This window comes from Equus caballus, chromosome 20, assembly GCF_041296265.1.
Source record: "Equus caballus isolate H_3958 breed thoroughbred chromosome 20, TB-T2T, whole genome shotgun sequence".
NCBI lineage: Eukaryota > Metazoa > Chordata > Mammalia > Perissodactyla > Equidae > Equus > Equus caballus.
The window spans coordinates 40,354,211-40,376,702 of NC_091703.1; the positions used below are offsets into that span (position 1 = coordinate 40,354,211).

General features: G+C 41.5%; 1 long non-coding RNA gene across 1 annotated transcript; it reads right to left on the minus strand.

Annotated features, from left to right (window-relative positions):
* Window positions 1–21,507: 21,507 nt before the first annotated feature.
* On the minus strand, window positions 21,508–22,042 carry LOC138919494 (uncharacterized). The gene is made up of 2 exons (XR_011429708.1): window positions 21,942–22,042; window positions 21,508–21,731 (listed from the first exon to the last, which is right to left on the minus strand). It is a non-coding gene; the product is annotated as an uncharacterized lncRNA (long non-coding RNA).
* Between the last annotated feature and the right edge of the window lie 450 nt (window positions 22,043–22,492).

Genomic DNA, 22,492 nt, shown 5'->3' on the forward strand with positions numbered 1-22,492 from the left:
AAGCTCAAGATCACAGACTGTTCTAACCCAGAGACTGTTGCTTTCCGACAGAAATTGTTTCGAGGCCAAAGTTTCAAGATGCTTTATCTGAGGGGATAGGCAGAGAATGGGTGTGTGTCCGTGGAGGGAGGTTCCGGTAACATTTTTGTCAATAAATCTCTTGAGTCGAAATATCCTATTATAATTCTTCACTACCTGGAAGTCAGTGATTACAAAACAGGCCCCTGGGTCAGTTCTTCAGTTACTTTCTCATGACTTCTGTCACTGACAGGGACAGCTTCTCTGACCTCAACCTCAAAGGTTAGGAAGTACCTCCCAAGCATCCCCTTTCATTAAGGATGATAAACTATCTTATCCATCCTTCAGGGACGGTGTGAAAGCTGTTTTGAATCTCTACCAGCTCTGGAATAATCAGTTCCCTGAGTTCACTAGTCACTGTGTGAATCAGAATTTCCTGTATCAAAGAGTGCTCCCCAGTCCTGATATTAGGGAGTACACTTAATAGATTATTAATCCCTATTGTCTTTGCAACTCAAGATAGCTAGCTTGCTTAATGCACTAGCATTGAACCAAAAATATGCTAAAGTCCGGACCCATGTTAGTGCACTGGGTCATGCATTCAATAGATTTAATTGTTGCCCAAGAAATCTCATGGAATTCCATGAAAATTCAAGAGGCCAGACCTGGAAGATGCAGCAGTGACGACAAGAAATAACAGACTGTGGCAGAACAGCCACATGGCAGCTCCTCGGATCATCCCTCTGGTGCTGAGGGGAAATCTGTAGTGTAGCTCAGCTCCAGGACTGGCCCACGTTTGCAGTCCTCATGTCAGTGCAGCCTGCTCCCGATATCCAGCTGGTAACACGGGCTCAGCCTCCTTAGACAACAGCAGCGCAAAGTGATCCACTGATGCCCGCAATTCAGAGCAAGGATTGTTCTCTCTGAGCCTCAGTTTCCTTATCTGTAACATACTAATCCTTGCTAATCAAAGCGTGATCCCCAGACCGGCAGCCAGGCTTCACCTGGGAGCCAGCTAGAAATGCAGAATTTCTGGCCCCGCCCCAACCTACTGCTTTGGCACGGGATACCCAGGTGATTCCAGTGCACATTACTATTCGAGATACTCTGGCCTAAGCTCAGGATCTCCAAGGTCCTCTTTCTAGTTCTGAAATAGTCTGATCTCATTAAGTGGTTTCCAAGGAAGTTTTTCTTCTCTGATAAATGATTTTCCTTCTTTCTTATGCCTCCAGTCTTGGCACTCACTGTCTCCCAGCCAAGGAACTCAAGTTTCAGCAGGCATCGGATGCGCTTGAGGAGCTTGTTTAAAAGGCAGATTCCTAACCCCGTCCAGAAACCCATCGAGCAGGACTGGGGTGGGGCCAGAGAATCCGCCTTTCGGCAGCTTCCTCCAGGTAGTTCTACAGATGATGCTCCCCAGATTACATTTTTTTCTTTAACTTTTTATTATGGAAAATTTCAAACATATAAAAATAGACAAAATAGTAATAATGAGCAATCATGTTTCAAAACCCAGCTTCAACAATTACCAACTCAAGGCCAATTTTGTTTCACTCAGAGTATATTTTTGAAAAACTTTTGTACCTAGACCCTCCCAATCTTCTCGGTTCCCTTCACCTCAGTGCTTGGAGTCCTTTAAGGCTCAATTTATTCTCCTAGAGGCGAGAGTTGTGACATATTGTCTGGGACTCTCTAGCACCCACATGTGCATGGCACACATAGGCACTCAGTAAAGGAATACGATACTACATTAAAAAGAACTGCAGGGGCCGGCCCCGTGGCCAGTGGCCAAGCTGTTAAGTTCGCACGATCCACTTCAGCGGCCCAGGGTTTCGCTGGTTCGGCTCCTGGGCGTGGACATGGCACAGCTCATCAGGCCATGTTGAGGCGTCCCACATGCCACAACTGGAAGGACCCACAACTATGTACTGGGGGGCGGGGGGGAGCCGGCTTTGGGGAGAAGAAGGGGAAAAAAAAAAGATTGGCAAGCTCACGGGACAATCTTTTAAAAAAAAGAGAGAGATCTTTAAAGTGAAACATAAATTATCATCTCCCAGATGGTTTAAACTGAAGATAAACAAGATTACCTGATCTCTCATTTCTTTCAATTCTTTGCCTGAGATTCCTTTTTCAGTTAGAGAAATTAAGGCATCAAAATGAACCTTATGAAGTGTAAGGATCAAGAAAAAGTTTCCAGAAGTCCTGGTTGACATCCCTTTCCTTTTGGTACCAACATCTTGAAACAGATTTTATGTCTGTGTGTGTGTGTGGTAAGAGAGAAGGTAGGAAAATACCTCCGGGGAATGAGGATACCATCCCATGGTTTTTGTTTTACTCTTTAAACTGGTAATAAATCTCTTAAGGCCCCCGCGGTATTCAGAATATCCTGTACATGGCAAGGTCTTCCCAGAGTTGTGAAAGGAATTCAAGGTTACTAAGTGGACAGGGCGCTGAAATCCCAAAGGCACAGTCCTGCCCTTGTCACCTATTCGCTAATTATAAAGGCTAAATGTGAGAATTCAGATGGGCATGCTAAATAATAGGAGAGGCAGTAAGGGCAGGCAGAAGCAAACTGAGGAAAGAGCTCTGCACTTCCAAACTCAGCCCAGCAATCAAGGGATAAAGTGGTGATTAGGCCTGATTATCATGCAAGGCAGCCCCGGTTAAATTGGAATGTAGCCGGAGAGACGAAAGGCTGGATGGAGAGTTTGCTATGCTGGAGACACGCTTTGATGTCTGCAGGGAAGGCTGTGTTTCATTCTGCCATCCAGCCAACCAAAAAAATGTTGCAGAAGCAATATGAAACCTTCTAAAATGCAGCATACAGCAAGCTGAAGCAGAGAGCAAACGGCTGGGTCCGAGTTCTCCTCGTGAGTCTGTGTGTGTGTGTGTGTGTGTGTGTGTGTGTGTGTACTTACATGCCGCTTTTCTCAGATTTACTGCCTCAGCCTCTTGGATGTGTCAGAAGACAGGAAAAGAGGAAGGAGCACACGCTCCGACTATTAACTCACCATCCTTGGCTTAGCAGATTCTTATGGCAGGGGAGAATGCATCTAAGCCCGGGGCAGCCTTTTTACCTACTGTGGGGAGAAAGCAAAGGAAATAGAGGTAAATTACTCTGTGTCCCTGAGAGGCCCGGAACTATATGATAACAGATGCAGATGGAGTCATCTGAGGCTGCCAGCTCCCACAGCTTTTATACCAACTGATGTAGGAAGAAGAAGAAAACGAGCCCAGAAAGTAGGTTAATCTCCCAGAGAAACACGAAATAGGTAGCAAGTAGCATTTTTACACCTTTCACTCTTTAATTGCTTTAAACCCAGAGCTGTGAAGCACAAGGAATTCCTCTTGTGTCCTTACCTTACCTCACTCCACCTTTCGGGGTATCCCGTGTTCTAATACACTGTTTTTGTGTTTGAGCTAATTGCTTAGCTAGGTGCTCTCCCCAAACCAACCCACAGCTTTCATTTCCATGCAAAGGACTCTCAGTACAACTTGGTATTGGGAGACGATCAACTTTTTACTAAATCACTGAAAACGATAGTCAGGTTTGGAGTAAGACGTCATCATGTTATTGTTTTACTTACTCTCAGGATGCTCACCATAGGAAGTAGGATGTGCAATATTGATTTTGCATTAAAAAAGTCCATGAAAATATAGAAATCTTACATGGGGCACTAAATACAATTTCTATTTCTTAGGGATTACCAAAATAAGACCTGCTCACCACTATACTGCACCATCCAGATTCATAGTTCGCTATTTCTTTTCAAAAGGGATGAAGTAGTTGTTGATCAAGTTATCTTGAAGGAATTTTTTTTTTAAAGATTTTATTTTTTTCCTTTTTCTCCCCAAAGCCCCCCAGTACATAGTTGTATATTCTTCGTTGTGGGTCCTTCTAGTTGTGGCATGTGGGACGCCGCCTCAGCGTGGCTTGATGAGCAGTGCCATGTCCGCGCCCAGGATTCGAACCAACGAAACACTGGGCCGCCTGCAGCGGAGCGCACAAACTTAACCACTCAGCCACGGGGCCAGCCCCTTGAAGGAATTAAAAGAGCATTTATTGCATATCAACATATTGCTTCTTGGGTTTATTTCAACCTTTTCCTCTGCATTTGCAATGGATCATCCACAGAATCATCTGGTTTTGCTGTGACTTCTTGTGTACCGGTGTTCACTCTTAAGACTCATAAAATAATAATGGCATGTATTTACCATAAAGGAAAGAGCCCATGGACCAACTACAGATGCAAATGTCTATTTCATATATCACTATTTATATTGCTATACTTCAGAAACTGAGTGAAGAATGATGCTTTGATGTACTAGGCTGTTCCTTTTTTTTCCCCGTATCATTTGATTTAGGAGAAACTCTATTTAATCCCTTCTATAAAATTCCCTGAAATTACTTTTGTAGTGTGCAGTATGAATTTAGGATAAGTAAGTTACACAAGATTGAAAATACCCTTTCAGCTGTGTTATTTTGTATAATATTTGAAAATGAATTGTGGAGTTTTGTTTTAACTCAGCATTAAAAAAAAAAAAAAGAGGAGAGAGGGAGGAAAAAAGAGTCTTAGCAGCTGTATGTTTTTTTAAATAACAAGAAAATAGCATTCCCCAGAATTTCCAGTAAGACCCATAAGATTTCGCCAGTTCATCCCTAAAGTATGTGTGGGATGCTGGGAGCTCCCTGGCTTTTCCAGGCAACCCCACCCCCCAAAACTCCCCACAAAAAAACAAAAGCAGATGGGCTGCATCTGAAGAACAAACTCCCCAGGGGCCGGAGCTCTCTCCTCTAAATGCTAATAGAGTGAGTAATCAGAAACCTACATTTGGTAAATTATTTATCTTATCTCTGGAACTCAGCAAAGCATTGAAGACAACAACTTCTGTAGAAAGATGTTGTTGGTCAAGAACTCCAGCTGGAATTTGTACTTTTACTAGAAAAGGGAAAAGTTCAGAGACCAGTGAGGCTCATGAAGCAATCATTTTTTTTTTTTAAATGACCAGAAGCAAAGCCAAGGAAAACTGACTTCACAGTTCTGTGGAACAGGTCTGGTTCATGTTTTGTCTAATGAGCCTTACGTTCCATCCGTATGAGGGTAATGGCAAAGCAAACCAATAGGGAAGAAGGATCCCTGAAGAGTTGGGAATAGGTTCCCGCATTCCCCATCTCCACCGTTCCCTTGCCAAGGGCAGCCAGCCAGAGTAACCGGAAACAGTGGTTCTGAAACTTGAGCTTCCTGCATCAGAATCACTTGGAGGGCTGGTTAAAACCAGGATGGCTGGGCCTTGCCCCCAGAATTTCTGATTCTGCAGGCTTGCTAGGGTGGGACCTGTAATTTGCATTTCTGCATTTCAAACAAATGCTGCTGTTACTGGTTCAGGCATCACACTTCGGGAACCACTGGTGTGGAGGGTGGGGTCTTTCTACAATCTGGTTTGGTTTCTGTAGAATCTGAGCCCCCGCCCTCAGAATGAGGTATGGAGATTTGGAGGGTTAAGGGCTGTGACTGGGATTTTGACAGTGGAATTAGCCCTAGTCAGGAAGGTAGTACTTTCACCTATTTTACGAAATATGCTAACTTGAGAAACCAATTCCATCCATGATTAACATCATACTGATAGCGCATACACTTGCTTTCTGTCTCCCATAGTCCCAAGCACTTTTGAATTCAATAGAATTAAGCAAATAAAAATTAAAGGTTTCATTTGAATAAATACGGTTATATGTCACATTCATATTGATAAACACATTAAAAATTTTGTTTTGCCTCTATGTAACTTCATTAGTTCATCCACATTGTGAACTCAATTCTGATGGACTGAATTGTGAAGTAAGAGGAACCCAAATGATTCTTTTCCCTCTGCATCTTTCCTTCATTCAACAGATATATTTGGAGCACATATTGTATATATGGATAACATACAAAAAAATGTAAGACAGGGTATTGAATCCAACGGGAAATAAGACCAAGTAATATAAACCACATGAGTTAGAGGCATTCCTCACCAAGTGTGGTGGCCAGGGAATGCTTTTTACAGGTGGCGCTTGAGTTCGGTCTGTTCAGAATCCTTCTATGGCTTCCTATCACCCTTCAGATAAAATTCATACTCACGCACAGCTCTTTATGGTCACCTATGGTTACCTGTTCAATTGGATTTCTCTCCACTCCTTTTTCACCCCAGGGGCCACCATACTCAGCAACAAGGTAAAAGTCTGTGATAATGTGAATTTCAGTGTAATGCAACTGACAATTGATCCTCTGCCAAGCACTGTCCCCTTTCTCAAATGGGGGCAGCCTAAAGATCTCTTCACAGGGGATGTTGGAGGGGGGCCACTGGGAAATAACTGCCTCATGATCATTTGAACCTCACTTCAGGGAGCAGTAAGTTGTGTACATAATGAGTTTCTCTATCCTTACGTTGTGTGCTCTTTTTGTGACAGCACAGATCCCGCTGAAAACTAATCATGTTTCTTTAACCTCACAATAATTCAACCTTTCCCTCTATGTTTTTTGGACCCTACTTACTACGATATGATGGGTTTTTTCTGTCCATGTAAATTCATGCCTCTGGGTGTTTACACATGCTCTTCCTTCTTGCTGAAATTTGAATTTCCCCATCCTGACCATTGACTGTTGATTCTTCTCTTCCTATTTATGTTTCAAGACCCACATCAGGTGCTACCTCCTCTCTGAAGGCTTGCTTGACCCTGGAGATCAGATTTACTGGGTGTCATAGCTTCCTTTGCATACTTGGTCCTAACTCGAATCACTGTAGAAGACGTGTTTAACTGTGGGAGAGGTACTCATTAAATGTTTGTGAAGAAATGAGCCAAAATGGAGAGGCAACATATAAGCAGAGAGAGATGGGCAAATGCAAGTCTCACTATGGGGCCGGCAAGTTCTACCCTTACCCTCTCCTCACACTCGTAGGGAAAGAAAGACAGGCAGTTATGAGCAGAAGGCCTCAGAATAGCTGGGCCTTGGTTTCTTCATCTGTAAAACTGGGGTAGCGACAGTACTGGCCTCATGGGCGGGGGGGGGGTTATGTAAGGCACTTAGCACTGCTCTCGGCACATAGAAAGGGCTCCATCGATGTTAGCCATTGTTTGCCATATTCGATTAATTCCATGCTTTTGGGGTGGAGTCATACTGCTTTCTAAGGCAATGTTTCACAGGTACCTGAGTAGGTAATTGGGATCAAACCTATTACTCAAATTTAGACCCAAGATCTCTGAAAGATATAGGTGGCACTTTGGGGTTTTCTGTGCTACTAATGAGTCGAACAGCTGAACAGTTGACCAGCACTGAGTGAGATCTCCTGGGACTGAAGCTGCCAAAAAGGCTGGGGAGAAGGTGGAGTGCATGACCTCTGTCTGCATACCAAAATGGCTTCACAGGGAAAAGTAGCTTTGTTTTGAGTTCTCCAGAGGGCACAATAAACACCAAATGAAGAGAGGTTACAGAGAAACAGATTTTAATCTAATATTTAAAAGCTTCCCCAAAAGTCTAGCTGCATGGAACAGGCTGCCTCATGGGGTAGTAAACTCCTTTATAGTAGCGGTAATTGAGGTCTGGATAATCAAAAAGTGTGTTCTATCCTTGGCTTTTTTTTTTTGGAGGAAGATTAGCCCTGAGCTAACATCTGCTGCCAATCCTCCTCTTTTTGCTGAGGAAGACTGGCCCTGAGCTAACACCTGTGCCCGTCTTCCTCTACTTTATATGTAGGGTGCCTGCCACAACATGGCTTGCCAAGCAGGGCATGGGTCCACACCTGGGATCCGAACGGGTGAACCCCGGGCCACCAAAGCAGAACATGTGAACTTAACCACTGCACCATCAGGCCGGCCCCTAGGTGCCTTTGCTTTAAGAGTCTTGATTCTAAAATATGAAAGGCTGTTAAGCTTCTGTTACAGCCATGAACTTGGGAGTTGAAAGACTTGGCTTCAAATCCCAGATTTGCCATCTGACTGTGAGAGAGTCAACCTATCTTTGCCTCAATTTCCTTATCTGAAATGGGGATAACAACCCCTATTTTCCTCAGTATCAGAAGATTAGATCTTTTACAATATGTAAGTACTTTAACACGGTTAATATAGCTAACACCTGATAAAAGGCAGCTATTTTTATTATCAGGTTCAATGTTCTCTCATGTGTGTGCTCATAGAAATTCATATCGATGTCTAGGATCTTTTCACCTGTGAAGCTTAGCTGTGCATTACCAGTCCTTCTCAGTGTTTGCATGTCCCAGCTCACTCATTTTGGTTAATCTAGGCACTAGTCACTCAGCCATCCCTAGAGATGGAGAATAGTTTACCTCTGAGCCCAGAGAATGTGTGCTTTCTGGGTAGGTTCCAGAGTAAAGGCCTTTTTCCTTTAAGTGACATAAATAGTTCAGTCACTGCTTCCAAGCTCTGTTATGAGGAACAGACCTGTTTCCTCTAGTGTTCCCTGAGTGCTGATAACTGGATGCCAAGGAGATGGCCAGGTCATGTGGGATAGGCAGCTGTCTACATGGTGTAATTTGAGGGGTTTGAGGAAATCCCCCTGCTTAAAATATCTTCCCCCAGTGACCAGGACACATGCCTGAAATGGATTACTTGCTCTTCACAGAAAGGTGCTGCTGAAATGCAATTGTTATCCAGGAATGGATTCACATTCAGCCTTTATCATTCATTAGTACCTCAGTTTAAATTAATTTATCAAATTAGTTGGTTGAGTAGAGTCTCAAAGATAAGCAGGCACAAGACAAATACGTTTTAATGAAGGAAGCTGATCCCAAAGGGTCAAAAATTGGGGCACTGGGCCACTCTAGTGAGGGGCCCGGGGGATGGTGAGAACAGTGTGGGGCAGCAGGGTGGGCCCAGCCGAGAAGCAGGAGAGGGGAGGTATAGAAGTGGGTCAGAGAGCCTCCGAGCACTATTCCAGTATTTCTCTATTTTGAATATTACTATAATTGAAGACATTTTTAAATAACACTTTTTTTTCCCTTTGGGGTTATTTTCTTAGGTTATTTCCCCAAAGCGAAATTTCCAGGTTAAAATTAAAGTTTTGATTGTACGCTACTGAAATGCTGTAGAACCACCCAGCTTGGGGTAAGTATATTTGGCTTGAAACATCTTTGTATAATTTGTATAATCGTCCTTGCAGAAGGCCATTCATTCTTCCATTCAACCAGAAGTTGATGGGCTTATAGTAAGTGCCAGGTGCCATATTAGGCTCTGGGGACACAAGACAAAAGTAGCAATCCCTACCTTCATATAGTCCAGTTACTCATCAATTTTACTGTTTACTAATAGACAATTTTACTATTCTCGAATGTTGCATCTTTCTACTACATTCCCCAAATTCTTATTCTCTTTCCTTTGACTCTTCAGTTCGTTTCTCCTGAAAAATACTTAATCTGTCATTTTATATAGGCTTTTAAAAAGTCACCGTAGTACCATGTTTGTTTGTTGAACTGATTCAAGCATTACGTAAAATTCTGTAATTCCATCTCCCAAAGAAAACCAATCTGAATAATTTGGTTAATTATCATTTTTAAGTCAACATATACTGAATGCCTGTGATATACTTGCCAATTATTGAGTTATGTCTAGGAGGGAGCTATTATTAGCCCCAAATTACAGACAAGGAAACTGAGTCTTTAGAGGTTAAGATTACGCAGCTTCTAAGTGGCTGAGTCAGGATTGAAATCCACTTCTGTCTGACTGCGAAGTCTGTGCTTATATTGAGCACGAAAGAGTGATTTCCTAAATACATTAATGGTTAACATCTAAAGATGGTCTAAAAGTAGGTCGTCTTGTCGCAGGCATGGATGGGAGTTCCTGGGTTTCAGAACCAATATTTTTGTAAAATATTTTACAAAGCGTATTAGTTTGCTAGGGTTGTTGTAACAAAGTAGCACAGCCTGGTGGCTTAAACAACAGAGATTAACTTTTCTCACAATCCTGGGGACTAGAAGTCCAAGATCAAGATATCAACAGGGCTGGTGTCTTCTGAAGTCTCTCTTCTTGGCTTGCAGATGGCCATCTTTTCTTTGTCGTCACCTGGTCTTCCCTCTGTGCCTGTCTGTGTCCTCATCTCCTCTCTTCTTATAAGGACAGCAGTCATACTGGATTGGGGCCCACCCACATGAGCTCACTTTATCTCAATTTCCTCTTAAAGGTCCTATCTCCAAATACACATTCTGAGGTATTGGGGGGTTAGGATCTCAACAGATGAATTTTGGGGTGGGGGAGACACTATTCAGCCCGTCACATAAAGTGAACCTAAAGAAGTTAATCATTACATGAAGAGAATTGGATAAGGGCATGCCTTGCCTTGCTATGTCATTCCCATAGTTGGTGCAGAAATACTTGAGAATATCCACTATGCTCAAGACTTGGTACCAAGTTAGGGAAACAAAAACTGTGAAGGACATGGTCCCTGCCTCCAAGGAGCTCACAGTCTCTCTGGAGAGCCATTTAGAAAGAAGAGAGGTTCTCAAACTCAAAAGCACACCGCTGTCACCTGGAGGGCTTGTTAAAACACAGATCACTGGGCCTCCCCCCCGAGAGTTTCTGATTCAGTGGGTCTGGAGTGGGCCCAATAATTTGCATTTCTAACAAGTTTCCAGGTGCTGCTGGTCTGGAGACCACACACTTTCAGAACTGCCGAGCTAGACGTATCAAAATCGCATGTGACGTGGATGATTGAGGTGGCACAGGTGCTCGGAGAGCACAGAGGAGGGGCCGTTTTCTGTTTTCATGCTAAAGCAGCTGAGGAGACAACTAGGAAAGTCCCTTTGCACCTGAAAATTCCCCAGAAAAAGTTTTAGCATTTAGACCTGGACCTTGTAAACATATTATGATAAGAAACAATGCATTGCCTTTACCATTAATTTGCTACTTAGCAAATACTACTTTTCATTACTAATTATATCTGTGTAAGAAAATAGAGCTAGCAATCAAGTCTGGATTCTGTCCTCGCTCTGAAAATGCCATAGAAATTTGGCAAATCACTTCCTGAGATTTGGTTTTGGTCATCTATAAAACTAAAGAGATTAGATGAGAAGATCTTTAAGTTTCCTTCCAGCTCAGTCTTTATGCTTCTATATATCTTGTCTTATCTGGATAAAAAGATCCTTAAGCAGTAACTAGGACCATGTCTTTTGTCTCTGTGTATCTCCATGGACTTAACACAGCACCTGGAACATAGTAGCTCCTCACTAAATGTTTATTGATTAGTTGACTGAATCAGTCAATACCACTGCAAGACTCAAGAGATTCTTGTCTCACTGCTCAAGAGGTTATAGCTTCCCCCCACCCTAAGGCTAACCCTTACCCCACATGCTTGGCTGCTAGAAGCTCTCATTTTCAGCAGCCCTTCCTCTTTGCCACCGCTCACTCACACTGTTAACTTTTAACATTGTTCCAATCCCCATTCATCTATCTTGGGCACAATATTGAAGGAAATTATCCACTGACTCTATTGTCTTTCCATTCATTACCTTGCTTCCTGATTTTATTCAATCTGGCTCGTGGCCCTCTGTGCTCTGAGTGTGACCTCTAACACACAAAGAGCTGCCTCATACATTGTCTATCCCTTAATCAGCATATATTCATGAATTAGGTCTTATGCCTCTCACCGTGGACCTTGGGCAAGTTATTTACCTTCCTGGGTATAATAATAATTAAGAGGATTAAAGAAAAATATATAAACATATGTGCCATATGAATATCTATCATATATACAATATGTATGTGCCATATATATGGCACACAAAGTGATGAATTAGAATAGTGCTTAGCACATAGTAAATGCTCAATTAATATTAGGTGTTATCTCTATAAATTAGATTGTACCTACTTCTCTAAGCCTTTGGCTTAGGAACCTGGCAATCTTTTTTTTTTTTTGAGGAAGATTAGCCCTGAGCTAACTACTGCCAATCCTCCTCTTTTTGCCGAGGAAGACTGGCCCTGAGCCTACATCTGTGCCCATCTTCCTCTATGTTATATGTGGGATGCCTGCGACAGCATGGCTTCACAAGCGGTGTGTAAGTCTGCACCCAGGATCCAAACCTGCAAACCCTGGGCCACTGAAGCAGAACATGCGAACTGAACCACTGCACTGCAGGCTGGCCCTGAACTTGGCAATCTTAATTTATAAAATTGCTTCTCTGAGAAAGGCAAAAATTTGCTCTGAAGTCTGTATTTTGAAAAGTGCAAATAGCCACCTGTCTTTTCATTATAATGTATAATAAAAGCAGAGTGGCAAAGATTAAGGCAGGGAAAATTCACAGGATCTTAGCTGTGTTCCCTTTTGGGTTCAATTCAATTCAGTTTTTAAAAATTATCTGTGTAGTACCCCCCAAAGGGAGCTATGTGGTTTTTTAAAAAATAGCTTTCATTTTGGGTTTTTTTCTTTTTTTTTGAGGAAGATTAACCCTGAGCTAACGTCTGCTGCTAATCCTCCCCTTTTTGCTGAGGAAGACTGGCGCTGAGCTAACATCCATGCCCAGTTTCCTCTACCTTATATGTGGCACACCTGCCGCAGCATGGCTTGCCAAGCGGTGCCATGTCCGCACCCGGGATCCGAACTGGAGAACCCTGGGCTGCCGAAGCAGAACGTGTGCACATAACGGCTGCGTGACCGGGCTGGCCCGAGCTATGTGGTTTTAAAAAATTTACGATATAGTCCCTGCACTTGAAGAACTTACGGTCTCATTGAGGAAACATGGGTCCTTTCATGGTAGACCCCCCCATTAATGCTTGATGCTCTTAAAGATGATGCTATATGACATTGAACATTTAGATAACCAAAGATTATGATTGTGTCAGATTACTAATACAAATAATTGCTGTGAGTTTGAAAACTATTGGCAGGAGTGATCAGGAAAAGCTGCAAGAAAATCCAAATGGCCTTGAGTTGGTCTGAAAGGATAGACTGAACTTGGGGATATATATATACAATTTGGTCTCAAGTATGTAACCTGTGTTGTCTTTACAGCCCTGCACAAGAGGACTGGCTACTTGCCAATCTAACTCCCATTCATAAGAGTGATTTCACAGATAACTCTGATGACTGCCAATGATAAGTTGTATTCTCATCTAGTGAGTGGGTGTCTCGCTAAGAAAGCAGCATCACCGAACAAAGAAGCAAGCTTAACCTATCCAGAGAAAAGTAACACCGCGTCTATAAAAAGGGAAGCACAGCTCACTAGTTCTCCAGAGTGAGCAAGACTGTACTTAGACAAAGAAGCTTTGACAAAATTATACATTGAAGGCCATAAAAAATGGTTCCGTATTTGTCGTACGGTTGTTTTAGTTCTGGCTGTGGTGAGCTGTCCATGTTTGTTTTATCAGCACCCAACCTAAAAAGAGAACTAAAACAGAGTTGGAAAAGAGGAAGTATAGGTTGAAAATGCAAGTTTCTCCAAATTATTGAGTGGATTTCATCCAATCACGTTAATGTGTGTCTTCTTCGTCACCTGGATCTTGAACACCCCGTGTGTTAACCACAGTGTAAGCTACTGTTCCTAAACCATAAACTTCAAGTGATAACTTGAATGGAGAGTCTTCCTAGTTTCTTCCTCAATAAAGACTGAAATAAAGTCTATCATCTTTTTCATCTCTTTCACCTTTTGCATCATGACATCAGGAGGTCCTACTGATTTTCTGCTGGCTTTCTCTCTGGCTTTCTGCTTTTGATTTATTTAAAGAAAGTTTTTTTTTTTGGCCCACAAAGCCTAAAATGTTTATTATCTGCCCCTCTATTTTTCACTGAAGTATAATTGATATACAATATCCTATTAGTTTCTGGTGTACATGATAATGATTCAATATTTATATACATTATGAAATGATCACCATGATGTCTAATTACCATCTGTCACTATAAAAAGTTATTACAATATTATAGACTATATTCCTTAAGCTGTACATAATATCTCCATGACATTTATTTTATAACTGGAAATTTGTACCTCTTAATCCCCGTCACCTATTTCACCTACCTCCCAACCCCCACCTTTTAGGTAACCATCAGTTTGTTTCTTGTATTTATAAGTCTGTTTCTGTTTTTCTTTTTTTTTCCTCTTCTTCTTCTCCCTAAAGCCCCCAAGTACATAGTTGTATTTTCTAGTTGTAGGTCCTTCTGGTTGTGCTGTGTGGGATGCTGCCTCAACATGGTGGGATGGGCGGTGTCATGTCTGCACCCAGGATCCAGACGGGCAAAACCCTGGGCCACCAAAGCGGAGCACGTGAACTTAACCACTCAGCCCCATTATATTGTTTTGTTTGCTCATTGTTTTATTTTTTAGATTCCACATGTAAGTGAAATCATATGGTGTTTGTCTTTCTGACTTATTTCACTTAGCATAATATCCTCTAGGTCCATCCATCTTGTTGCACATGGCAAGATTTCATTCTTTTTTATGGCTGAGTAATACTCCATTACCTATCTATCTATATATATATGTAGACACCACATCTTCTTTATCCATTCATCTATCAATGGGCATTTATGTTACTGCCATATCTTGCCTACTGTAAATAATGCTAATAATGCTGCAATGAACATAGGGGTGTGTATATCTTTTCAAATTAGTGTTTATGTGTTCTTTGGATAAACGCCCAGAAGTGGAATGGCTGGATCATATGTTAGTTCTATTCTTAATTTTTTGAGGAACCTCCATACTGTTTTCCATAGTGGCTGTACCAATTTACATTCCCACCAACAGTGTATGAGCATTCCCTTCTCTCCACATCCTTGCCAACACCTGTTATTTTTTGTCTTTTTGTAATAACCATTCTGACAGGTATGAGGTGATATCTCACTGTGGTTTTGATTTGCATTTCCCTCATGCTTAGAAATGTTGGACATCTTTTTTTTTTTTGAGGAAGATTAGCCCTGAGCTAACTGCTACCAATCCTCCTCTTTTTGCTGAGGAAGACTGGCCCTGAGCTAACATCGTGCCCATCTTCCTCTACTTTATATGTGGGATGCCTAGCACAGCATGGTGTGCCAAGCGGTGCCATGTCCACACCCGGGATCCGAACCGGTGAACCCCGGGCCACCGAAGCAGAACGTGCACCACTAACCCCTGTGCCACCGGGCCGGCCCCTGAACATCCTTTCATGTACCTGTTGGCCATCTGTATGACTTCTTTGGAAGAACGTCTGTTCAAGTCCTCTGCCTATTTTTTTATTTTTTTTTGTGGTGAGGAAGACTAACAGCGTGGCTTGATGAGTGGTGCTAGGTCTGCACCTGGGATCCAAACCTGTGAACCCTGGCCTACCCAAGCAGAGCACACAAACCTAACCACTGTGCCACTGGGCTGGCCCCAACAGCTTTTTTTTAGTGTTAAGTTGTATAAGTTCTTTATATATTTCGGATATTAACACATTATCACATGTATGATTTGCAAATATCTTCTCCCATTCAGTGGGTTGCCTTTTGTGTTCTGTTGATTGTTTTCTTCATTGTGCAAAAGCTTTTTAGTTCAATGTAATACCATTTGTTTATTTTTGCTTTTATTGCCCTTGCCTGAGGAGACTGGTCCAAAAAATTATTGCTAAGACTGACGTCAAAGAGGTGACTGCCTATGTTTTCTTTAGGAGTTTTATGGTTTCAGGTCTTACATTCAAGTCTTTAATCCATTTTGAAATTATTTTTGTATATGGTGTAAGATAGTGGTCTAGTTTAATTCTTTTCATGTAGCTCTCCAGTTTTCCCAAGACAACTTGCGAAGAGACTGTCTTTTCCCCATTGTATATTCTTGCCTTATTTGTCATAGATTAATTGACCATATACGCGAGGGTTTATTTCTGGGCTCTCTATTCTAGTCCATGGAGCTATGTGTCTTTTTTCATGCCAGCACCATACAGTTTTGATTACTATAGCTTTGTTGTATAGTTTGAAATGAGGGTGTGGGATACTTCCAGCTTTATTCATTTTTCTCAAGATCACTTTGTGGGGCCGGCCTGGTGGCACAGCAGTTGAGTTTGCATGTTCTGCTTCGCCGGCCCGGGGTTCACCAGTTCGGGTCCTGGGTGCGGACATGGCACTGCTTGGCAAGCCATGCTGTGGTAGGCGTCCCATGTATAAAGTAGAGGAAGATGGGCCTGGGTGTTAGCTCAGGGCCAGTCTTCCTCAGCAAAAAGAGGAGGATTGGCAGCAGATGTAAGCTCAGGGCTAATCTTCCTCAAAAAACAAAAACAACAACAAAAAAGATCACTTTGGCTTTTCAGGGTCTTTTGTGGTTCTACATAACTGTTAGGAATCTTTGTTCTAGTTCTGTGAAAAATGCCATTGGTATTTTAATGGGGATTGCATTGAATCTGTAGATTGCTTTGGGTAGTATGGACATTTTAAATATTAATTCTTCCAATCCATGAGCACAGTATTTCTTTCCATTTATTTGTCATCAATTTCTTATTTATTTATTTTTTGCTGAGGAAGATTCACCCTGAGTTAACACGTGTTATCAATCTTCCTCTTTTTTTCTTTTTTATGTGGGCCAATGCCACAGCATGGCCACTAACAGATGAGAGGTGTCGGTCTGCACCCAGGATCCAAACCCAGGCTACCAAAGCAGAGCATGCCGAACTTAACCACTAGGCCACTGGGGCTGGCCCTTATCTTCAATTTCTTTCATCAATGTCTTACAGTTTTCAGGAAAGGATCTTTCACCTCCTTGGTTAAATTTATTCTTAGGAATTTTTTTCTCTTTGATGCGATTGTAAATTGTTTTCTTAATTTCTCTGATAGCTTGTTATTACTGTATAGAAACTCAACCAATTTCTGTGTATTAATTTTGTATCCTGCAACTTTACTGAATTCATTTATTAGTTCTAATGGTTTTTTGGTGGAATCTTGAGGGTATTTTATATACAGTATCATGTCATCTGTAAATAGTGACAGTTTTACTTCTTCCTTTCCAATGTGGGTGCTTTTCTTTCTTTTTCTTGCCTAATTGCTGTGGCCAGACTTCCAATACTGTGTTGAATAAGAGTGGCGAGAGTGGGCATCGCTGTCTTGTTCCTGATCTTAGAGGAAAAGTTTTCAGCTTTTCACCACTGAGTATGATGTTAGCTGTGGCTTTGTCATATGCAGCCTTTATTATGTTGAGGTATGTTCCTTCTATACTGATTTTGTTGAGAGTTTTTATCACAAATGGATTTTGAATTTTGTCAAATGCTTTTTCTGTATCTATTGAGATGATCATATGGTTTTTCTACTTCCTTTTGTTAAAGAAACTATTTATTTAAGGAAAGTTTTATTCATTCATTTCTAACGTATTGGGGAATACAAAGAACATAACACAAAGCATCTTTTGCTCCCATTCCTGACATCACTCATGCCTTGCCTCTCTCCTTTCTACTGATTCATATCTTACTCATCCTTTAATATCCACGTCAAGTTCTACATGCTCCATGGAGCCTTCCTTGACCTCTTCAGCCTCCTCTGGACCCGGCCCTTGTGGATGATACCCTCAGTTAGAACTCAACCATAGAATATCTTGTTAAATCCCTTAAACTCATCTTGTGTTCCTTGGAAAAGCAGAATGGCATGTGCCACTCTGCCACTTTGCTCTGCAGCCTTGGGCAAATTACTTCTGTTTCTGTTTACTTATCTGCAAACCAGTGAAAATAGTAAAACTGCCCATGTCCTAGGATTTACATGAGGATCCATATAAAGTTCTTAGAAAAATGCCTAGCACATCTTTGATGCTCAGTCAATGCTGGCTGCTTTACAGTGTCTCTTTTGCTCCTTTCACCCAACCCATTTTCGGCACTTAGACTTTATGTTCAATGAAGAGATGGTTTCTGCCCTCAGTGCATTGATAAACAGGTATGGAGGCTAAACAATACAGAAAAGTAAGGCCATATACTATTAAGCGGCAAATGAGATATACAATAAATAAATATCTTCATTTGCATTTTTTTAGCACCTAGCAAGATGTTCTATGAAATCTTTTTGAGGGAATATTCTTTTTTCTTTTACCTAGATGCACTTTGTGGTCTTCCTAAGTCTCATATCTGGAATTTTATTCTACTTTTTTTTTTTTTTTAAGATTTTATGTTTTTTCCTTTTTCTCCCCAAAGCCCCCCGGTACATAGTTGTATATTCTTCGTTGTGGCTCCTTCTAGTTGTGGCATGTGGGACGCTGCCTCAGCGTGGTTTGATGAGCAGTGCCAAGTCCACACCCAGGACTCAAACCAACGAAACACTTGGCGGCCTGCAGTGGAGCGGGTGAACTTAACCACTCGGCCACGGGGCCAGCCCCTTATTCTACTTTTTAAAAGATGGCAGACAATCCCCTCAGCAACTCCCAAACATATGATATTCTCTCTCTTTCCCTTCTCTCTCTCTCTCTCTCTCTCACACACACACACACACACACACACACACACACACACACACACGCGCGCGCGCAATGGCCCTTTTTCTTTATCAGATAGATATGCAGGGTTTTTGTTCATGTGCCTGATCTTTTTGATCTGAGGCATATACTTTCCCAGTCTTCTACTAAGGTATTTTATAAAGTCTCCAGGCTTCCTTCAGCCTTTATACATTCTAAGCAACTCCCTTTCGTTTTTACTTATCCAGTAACACTCAGGAACTATAAAATCTTTGTGTACAGTGCCTTCAATGAATATTGATTATTTTTACTCAAATTGTCAGTACTAAATGTCTAAACTCCCAAAAATAAATCTAGGTTATTTTAAAAAAAATGAATTGGTAATGAATTTAAATATACTTTACTAGAAAATAAAAACCCTTTCTTTCTCCAACCTTACTGAAGAAACTGAAAGCTGACTAAAAGAGTTTTATAAACTTGAAACAAATGTCACATCTCATCAAGGACAAGAAGCAGTTCTAACTTGACTACGCAGATTCCCTGACCATTCTGAAGTTGGGACACTCTGGATTTCCTAGCTGTCCACCACTACCACAATTATTACAAATTTAAAAGGAGCCTTTAGGGGCCGGCCCTGTGGCCTAGTGGCTAAGTTCAGCACACTCGGCTTTGGTGGCCTGGGTTCAGTTCCCAGGTGCAGACCTACACCACTCATTGGTGATCATGCTGTGGCAGCAATCCACATACAAAACAGAGGAAGATTAGCACAAATATTAGCTCAGGGTGAATCTTAGCAAAAAATAAAAAATAAAAAGAGGCTTTAATCTTTTAAAATTTAGATTGTTTCATGTCTTACCGTTTGTAGTGGATAATCACATATTCCACATATAGGAAATATATGTGACATTTCAATTTTTCTAGATAATCTTATAACTATTGAGGTAATTGGAGATATTTTAAGGTATAGAAAGGAATATATTACAGTTGGCTTTCTCTATATTTTCCCCTTTCTTTTTACTTCACCAAACAAGGAGAGAGTAAAATAAAAATGTTGAATTTTTCAAAATTAAATTTTAAACTTAAATAATGGAGTAATTCTTTTTTCAGGAGAGAATAAGAGATACAGACTCAGATTATTTCCACCTGACAAATTGCAAATAGCTTATAGAGAAAAAGCTCTACAGACTTAGTTATATAAGTGCATAATTCAGAGGTACTTTCAAAAACAATGTACAGGCATCCTTTCCAAACTTTATTTTTCTAACCTTCTGTGATTACAGAAATTGCTGAAGTTATTCTTTTGACAATGACTTGATTAAATCCCTATCAGGCAGAATATGGAAACCATCCAAGGATTAATATGGCTATTGTTCAAATTAACATGAACAAATTTTCCTTTTTCTAGAGAATTGTTAGTATAATTATAGCCTTTATCTTTCCAAAAGCTCTTATTTCATTATTAGCATGATTTCTCTGATTCTTTGTTAGATTCTTTGAGACAGCACAGGTAGTGCTTATTTTTATTATTTAAACCACATTTTGACGAATCAAAACATAAACTTCCCTACCCTCAAAGAGTAACTTTTAACACCAAACATACTTGAATGTTTAATAATTATCTTGAAAAGCAGTTTTAAGTAAATAAAAGCTCTTTGCCAAGCAAGGTCCATGTTTTGTAACTTCCAGCTGTGAGGCACCCCCCATATAAAGCAGACATATTAAATGTTAATCACTTTAGCTCTAATTAAATATTTAGCCCTACAAAGATCTACAGAAAGTGAAAAAGGTTGGACTTGACTTAACATATACAACTACTTTGAATCACATTCTTTCCGAAGATGATTAAAATCAAACTATCTAGCATTTCACTTTTGGAACTTCCAAGGTGCAAGGTCATTCCAGAATTCTTCCTTTTCATCATCATTGTCACAATTGCAATCAGCATTAGTGCCATGATAGCTAATATTTATTAGAAGTCTACTCTGCTAGGTTACGTGCTTTACATGCAGAATTTTATTTGCTTCTCACAACAGCCCTATGACGTAGGTGCTATTATTATCTTCATTCAGAGTCTAAAGCTCAGAAGGTTAAGTAACTTCATGGATGTCACATAACTAGTAAGTGCCAGATCCCAGATTTGAAAGCAGGCTAACTCAGTTTAAAGCCTTTGCTCCTAAGCCCACTCAATTCACTTAAATTTGGTATAAATTGACTTTAATCATGACCTTTTTGTTGGGACCCGTTTTGGTCTTCCCCTTCACAGACAAATGTTACACAAAGTATGTGTTCAAGGAATAGGGAGACAAGCTATAATTGAAAAGTTAATTAACAAAGAGATTTAAACAAACAAACACACGATTGTCAGATGAGTGGAGCGGACAGTGAACCAATGCTAGGAGTTTTGTTTACAATCTGTGGTGGGACTACAATTGTGTCCTGAAGGATGGAAAGCCTTCAAATAAAAATAAAGAGGAGAGGGCATTCTCAGAACAGGTTGCCTGCCTCTACAAATGCAGAAAGTCTGGAGAGTGCTAGGTGAGCGGAAACAAGTAGGAAGAGTCAGGGGGGTTTGAGGAAGAAAAGGGAGGGTAGAGGAGATGGGGGGGCACATACATTTAGACTTGATGTCTTACTCAGTACCAAAGACAGTTTTAGATCCTGCTAAAGGGAAAGCTTTGAATACTCGAGAGTTGAATGCGTCATTTCATCTCTTCCTCTCTTAGCTGTCGTATGACCCTGTGTCATCCTACTTATATTTCATCTTCCTATCTGCAAAAAGAGAATAATTGTTGTTCCCTTGGGTTTTCTCCTAGTCATCAAAAATGAATGAGTTAACCCACAACTAAAAATACACAACTATGTACCAGAGGGCTTTGGGGAGAAAAAGGGGGAAAAAATAAAAAAAAGAATGAGTTAGGCCACAGTACACAAACAAAAGGAAAATATGTAATATTCTGTAAGACAAATTCATAAAAGTTGTGAAATACCTGAGCATCTTTATAAAACAAGCACTATAGAAAACTTTTAATGAAACTCTTAAATTCATTAATGACTGCAGCTCACCGAACTTGGAACCTCCTCATTTTTAAGAGGCAGCAACTCGAAAAAAAATTAAAATGGGATGTAGTTAGCTTTCAATTACGTAGGCCACTGACAATTCAATTTATGGATTACACAGAATTTTAATTTACTCATTTCACACGTCGTTATGAACTCTACATGAAGTTTAAAAGGACAAAGGATGAAAGTCGAATTGGTCAGTTTTGCAGGTTATTTCCATGAGGGACGGGAGGGGGGACTTCCTTTGAGGCAAGACTGGGGCAGCCAATAATTGCTGGTATTGCCCGACTGGTAATAACAGGCTGATGAAAAGGTGAAAACAACGTGAAAACTCTGATTAAATCAAGCGCCCCCTCCCACCCTCGTTTTAGATGAGGCATTTTCCTCTGCCACCCTCACAGAAGGGGCTGAGGCAGCATCTGGCATCTCAGCACTAACATTTGTTTCGTGATTTCCTCTTTCCCGGGCACTCTGACACACATCCCTTCTTAGGAATCAGGAGTCACCCGTACCTTTCTGCATTTTAAAAATAGAAACTGACTTGCCAATCCGGGGGCTGATCTTTTCTCCGGCTGTGATCACCACGATCTGGACCCCCCCCCCACACCCCAATAAGCGGCTGTTCTCCCCCAGCCGGATCCCAGGCCTGCGACACCTCCACTCCCTCTGTGACACCGCCGTGACTCACATCTTGCAGATCCTCCGCCCCCCACGCGCCCCCAACACACAAACCCCGAGGAGCCCACAGCGCGTCGTCAACCCGCCCAAGCCGACTTGGAGGTCTCGGCTCTGAGTCACACAGAAAGACCACCCTCGTCGGCATCCCCCCACACACACAGTCCCCCACGCCCCGGCGCGCCGGCCTCCCCGCCTGACACACCGACGCCCGTCGTCGCCGCGCAACTTGTTATGCTCCAGCTCGAGCCCTTGACCCAAAAACCTCCGAGAAACGGAGAGCCGCAGAGCCGGCCTCGGGCGGCCTTTGATGGCTTTGTTATTGTTTGGGTTTGAATCGATACGCCCCTCCCTATCCTTCCTCCCTCGCCGCTCGACACCCAGCTCC